We start from the raw sequence: 6,475 nt of genomic DNA on the forward strand, positions 1-6,475 counted from the left end.
TTAGTAAAATGAAGTTTGATGGTAAACCACCATGTAACTTTTGGTACATAATGTGGAAGAAATCCACAGAATGGGGTGGCAATTATGTAACAAAAAGACTCATTTCCATTACAATATTTGTTTAACTAATTTGTTTATATTATTTATTTAATTTATTGCATTATTGATTTTTGTATGATAGTATAAATAAAGTTATATATGTTTCTTAAAACTTACAACTCTAAATACGGAAAATAGGAGTATAATTGATGCAAAACTTGTCTGTGTAAGTAGCATACATCCACTGAAAGTTGCACTGTTAAGGATAAAATTAAAGAGCCTGGGCTGCCACAAAAGGAGAAAAAAGAGAAAGAATGAGGCTTGAGGTTTTTCCCAAAATAATGAAATACCTCAAACCACAGGTTAAAGAAGCTCAGCAGCAACAAATACCAAACACACAAATATAAAACCACACACCTAGATATATCATATTCAAACAGCTGAACTTTCAGAGGAGAAAAGGTGATTGTATAGAGAAGAACCGAGACAAAATTTACAGCAGATTTCCATCAGAAATTACACAAGCCAGATGGCAAGAAGTGACTTTGTTAAAGTGGCAAAAGGAAAACCAACCAACCAACCACAGCAAAATAAAGCTGTAAAGTGAGAAGCTTATGCCCAGGAAAAATATCTATCAAAAATGAGAAAAAAAAATAAGACTTTTTCAGATATCCTATAAGTGAGACAACTTATTTCAGCAGAATTGTGCTATCAGAAATATTTTTTAAAATTCTTCCGACAGAAGAAACACAATACCAGAGAGGAACTTAGATTGACACAAAAAATTAAGGCATCTGGAAGTGGTTAAAAATGATAGTAAACAAAAAATACATTTTTAAATTGTTAATATCTCTAAAGGATAATTGACTAGATAAAAAATTGTAGCAACATATAATGTAGAATATGTTTATAGATCTGTAACAATGTTTACAGAATATGTAAACAAAATATACTAAAACATCACAAAATATAAAATATACTACTATAAGGTTTTTACACTATCAATAAATCAGATGTTATTATTTGAAAATAGGCTCTAATTACCTAAAAATTTATATAGTAAATCTTATGATAACTAATAGAAAAAATGTTTTATTTATTTATTTATTTATTTATTTTTTGAGAGGGAGTTTCACTCTTGTTGCCCAGGCTTGAGTGCAATGGCGCAATCTTGGCTCACTGCAACCTCCGCCTCCTGAGTTCAAGTGATTCTCCTGCCTCAGACTCCTGAGTAGCTGGGATTTCAGGCATGCACCACCATGACCGTCTAATTTTGTATTTTTAGTGGAGACAAGGTTTCTCCATGTTGGTCAGGCTGGTCTCGAACTCCCAACCTCAGGTGATCTGCCAGCCTCTGCCTCCCAAAGTGCTGGAAGTACAGGCGTGAGCCACCGTGCCCAGCAGAAGAAAATTTTAAAAAATTAAAACAGATATAAATAAAAAGCCAATAGTGGGAAAATATAATTTTAAAAATATTTGATTATTTTAAAAGCAGACAAAAAGGAAGAGAAAAGAACAATGAACAAATTAAACCCAAAGCAAATCGTGATAAGGTTAACTTTAGCCAAATGATATAAATAACTATATTAAATATAAATAATTAGCATATACCAGCTGACAGACAGAGATGGCTATACTGGGTAAAAAAGCAATATCTAGGAGTATGCTATCTATGAGAGATCCACTTTCAACATAAGATATAGATTAATTAAAATAATTTTTAAAATAGACTATTATACAAACACTAATCAAAGGGAAGCAAGTGTGACCATATTAATATCTTACAAATTAGACTTTAGACCAAGAAATATTACCAGCATGACTAGGGTTCTACAAGTGGTAAAGGTAAATTCATCAAGAAGATATAAAAATCTTTAATGTACACACACTTAAAAAAAAAAACTACTAATAAAAACAAACAACTAACCAAACAAAAAGCTTCAAAATTCAAGGAACAAAATATGATATCACTGAAAAGCAGAACAGATAAATATGCAATTGTGGTTGGAAGCAACAACCCTCTTCTCTCATTAATTGATACAGCAAGTAGTGGAAGAAGGAAGAGGAAGATGAAGAGGAGAAAGGAGGAAGCAGAGGAGAAAGAGGAAAAGGAGGAGACTTGGATAACAGTATTGACTATCTTGGCTTAATTGATATTTACAGAACACTACATCTCAGTACAGCAGAAGACACATGTTTTTCAAATGCACGTGGTACATACACTAAGACAGGCAACATTCTGGGCCATAATAATAAAATTTCAGCACAATTGAAATAATTGAAATGATACAAAAGTATGTTGTTTAGCCATAACTGAATTAAACTAGTAATAACAGAAAGATATCTGAAAAATCCCCGAATACATTAAATTTAAAGAACAGACTCTTAAATAATCCCTGTGTCAAAGAGGAAGTCTTAGGAGGTGGAAGCCAGGGGGAAGGGAGGCCCATTGCTGTCCATATCCTCACTGGTTCCAATAAGTATGGCTGCAAACTGTGCATCTGACAAGGGATTGATATCTACAGTATACAAGAAATTCAACTCAAAAGCAAAAAATAAAACAAAACAAAACAAATAATCCTATTAACAAATAAGCAAATTAGCTGAATAGACAGCTCTCAAGAAATGACATACACGTAGCCAACAGGTATACGAAAAAATGTTCCACATCACTCCTCATCAGGAAAATGCAAATCAAAACCACAATAAAATATCATCTCACTCTAGTTAGAATAGTGATTATATGATTATAACATTACAGTAAAGTTAAAAGACATAATTCAACGTAGATACAAATAGTGCACACTCAGAAATTACCTCAGGTCATATAATTATACAGAGTTCAAAACTTAATAGAACACAGCTGTCTTAATTATAGGTGTGGATCATTGTAGGAATTAATGTAGATAAGGTATTTCAATACAAAACCACACCATTTCTTCTTTTATGTATTAATGTTCAGAATAAAACATTGACTTGGCCATGAAGGTAATTTTTTAGGAAAGTAAGATAATTTTAGGTAATATGTAAAATAGGATTAAATGTCAATAAGATGACAGACATAAAATATTTAAAACTGATTTTTTAACTTAAATATATACTATCTATATACCTGAGTGTATTTTAAGAAAAACAAAATTAGGCCGGGCGCGGTGGCTCAAGCCTCTAATCCCAGCACTTTGGGAGGCCGAGACGGGCGGATCACGAGGTCAGGAGATCGAGACCATCCTGGCTAACCCGGTGAAACCCCGTCTCTACTAAAAATACAAAAAACTAGCCGGGCGAGGTGGCGGGCGCCTGTAGTCCCAGCTACTCGGGAGGCTGAGGCAGGAGAATGGCGTAAACACGGGAGGTGGAGCTTGCAGTGAGCTGAGATCCGGCCGCTGCACTCCAGCCCGGGCGACAGAGCAAGACTCCGTCTCAAAAAAAAAAAAAAAAAAAAAAAGAAAAACAAAATTAATTTCATCACTATTTATAAATGGCCTTATTCTTACCAACAGTCTAATGTTTAGGTAAAAAGAAGAAATAAATTCAAAATCTTTTTTATCCGTGTCTTAGTAGAAATTTGGAAAGTTAAGAAAGCTGAAAAAGCAGGGCAGATGAAAGTGAAAGACAAAAGACAGAACATTATGAGCATGGAAAGGCCAACTCTGATGTCATCAGAAGGTCACTAATTATGTGCCATGCTGTGATCTACACAAAAGGCTAAAATGGTGGTGTGTGTTTATTTCGCTTTGCTTTTTAAGGAACAAATGTGAACCTTCTGGCTTGATAATTCGTCACAGTTGAGGATCTAACAGTCATCAAGAGGTGTTATTTGAAAAACATGAAACTCTTGATGACTGATGATAATCTTGTCCCTAAACTAGGAAGACTTTAACTAAGAGTCTAACATAGAGGGTACTAATCCCAGGCATCCCTACTTGCTATTAAAGCAATGACTGAACCATCTCAGCCCCTTGGTTGGCTTAGAGCCTGTGTGGATACTTCCCATTTGATACAGTTTGGCTCTGTGTCCCCACCCAAATATCAGGTCAAATTCTAATTCCCAATATTGTGGGAGAGGCCTGCTGGGAGCTGATTGGATCATGGGGGTTAACTTTCTCTTTGCTGTTCTCATGATCATGAGTGAGATCTCATGAGATCTGGTTGTTTAAAAGAGTGTGGCACTTCTCCCTTCTCTCTTTCTCTCCTGCTCTGCCATGGTAAGATGAGCTTGCTTCCTATTAACTTTCTGCCATGATTGTCAGTTTCCTGAAGACTCCCAGCTGTGCTTACTGTACAACCTGTGGAACGGTGAGTCAATTAAACCTCTTTAAGGTAGTTCTTTACAGTAGTGTAAGAATGGACTCAGACAGCATCCAATAAGCTTTCTCTGTTCTCTCCATGTCCACTCCCAAGCCAATGACTCCTCCAACTAAGAAAAAGCAAGAGGTACTTCAGTATTGTCAGTTCCTCAGGAGGGAGCTGAGATGAGAATCCAGAATCCAACAATGTATTTGGCATCTAAGGAAAAGCCCCACTGCTGTTTTCCTTGGATACAATGACAGAGACACCTCTAAGGATGGCAATGTATTAGCCCATTTTCACACTGCTGATAAAAATAGACCCTACACTGAGCAATTTACGAAAGAAAGGGATTTAATCGACTTACAGTTCCATGTGGCTGAAGAGACCTCACGATCATGGCAGAAGGGGAAACGCACGTCTCACATGGCAGCAGAAGAGAGAGGAGAGTTTGTGCAGGAAAATTCCTACTTATAATCACCATCAGATCTTGTGATACTTACTATCATGAGAATAGTATGGGAAGGACCCGCCTCCATCATTCAGTTACCTCCCACCGAGCCCCTCCCACAACACGTGGGAATTCAAGATGAGTATTGGGTGGGGACACAGCAAAACCATATCAGGCAATATGAGAAAACCACACTTAAAAATCCTAGCGTGAGCGGTAACATGGCGTCCAGGTCTAAGCGGAGGGTCGTGGAAAGTGGGGTTCCGCAGCCGCCAGACCCCCTACTCCAGTGCGACAACGAAGAGGAAGATGAAGTCGTGGATGAGGACGAAGGCGATGACGACAGTGACGAGGAAGAGGATGAAGAGGACCACGTTATTGACGAGGAAGTGAATATTGAATTTGAAGCTTATTCCCTATCAGATAATGATTATGACGGAATTAAGAAATTACTGCAGCAGCTTTTTCTAAAGGCTCCTGTGAACACTGCAGAACTAACAGATCTCTTAATTCAACAGAACCATATTGGGAGTGTGATTAAGCAAACGGATGTTTCAGAAGACAGCGATGATGATGTGGATGAAGATGAGGTTTTTGGTTTCATAAGCCTTTTAAATTTAACTGAAAGAAAGTGTACCCAGTGTGCTGAACAAATTCAAGAGTTGATTCTCAGCTTCTGTGAGAAGAATTGTGAAAACAGCATGGTTGAACAGCTGGACAAGTTTTTAAATGACACCACCAAGCCTGTGGGCCTTCTCCTAAGTGAAAGATTCATTAATATCCTTCCACAGATCGCTCTGCCCATATACCAGCAGCTTCAGAAAGAACTGGCGGAGGCACACAGAACCAATAAGCCATGTGGGAAGTGCTACTTTTACCTTCTGATTAGTAAGACATTTGTGGAAGCAGGAAAAAACAATTCCAAAAAGAAACTTAGCAACAGAAAGAAAGCTGCGTTAATGTTTGCAAATGCAGAGGAAGAATTTTTCTATGAGCAGGAGCAGGGAAAACCTGAGGTGCTCGGAGGTCCAGACACAAGAAGAGGATTGGAACCCGTTCCGATACAGCACAATGGTTGGTCTGTTCCCCTAGTATTAGAATAAATTAAAACATACAAGCCAGGATGAATGAAGCCAATAGGAAATTTAAAAACAAGCACACATCATTATTTGGGGAAAAACACCTCTAGTGACATATTTTCTTCATCTGCACTGATTACTTCAGTAGAAGAAACCTACTATGTTTTCATACATTTGATGTATAAATTTGCTGAACTTTTAGTTTTCTTATATTAAGATAATTTTTCATATTAAGAAAAATTTCCTTTTCTAACCTATTAAAATACCTCACTATCATTTCAAAAGGTTAAATGACTTGATCACCATCTCTCCTATTTTATCCTCAAAATATAATTTCAAATGGATCCCATTTAAATCTATACCTAGTGCAGATTTGCAAAAAAAGAAAAAGAATAGTCATTAAGGAGTACCTGTTACCATGGCAGCGATTGTTAGCACTTCATCTACACAGTCAAATTCACAGGACGCTAAGATAGACTTTGAGAGTTGTGGATCAAGAGGAAACTCTGACATGATGATTCCAAATTCAGAAAGATTTCCATCATTATCCAGTGCTGCCAGATAATCTAAGTCTTCCAATGCCTGCATCAAACTTTCTGGTGCTAGGAAAGGAAAAAAT

At 36.8% G+C, this 6,475-nt stretch overlaps 1 pseudogene across 1 annotated transcript; it reads left to right on the forward strand.

Annotated features, from left to right (window-relative positions):
* The first annotated feature begins 4,989 nt into the window (after window positions 1–4,989).
* Window positions 4,990–6,240, forward strand: LOC111532233 (annotated as a pseudogene). Its single transcript, XR_002728485.2, has one exon. The product of XR_002728485.2 is annotated as a BRCA2 and CDKN1A-interacting protein pseudogene (transcript).
* The last annotated feature ends 235 nt before the right edge of the window (window positions 6,241–6,475 follow it).

Source organism: Piliocolobus tephrosceles, chromosome 4 (genome assembly GCF_002776525.5).
Source record: "Piliocolobus tephrosceles isolate RC106 chromosome 4, ASM277652v3, whole genome shotgun sequence".
In the NCBI taxonomy this organism is placed as follows: Eukaryota; Metazoa; Chordata; class Mammalia; order Primates; family Cercopithecidae; genus Piliocolobus; species Piliocolobus tephrosceles.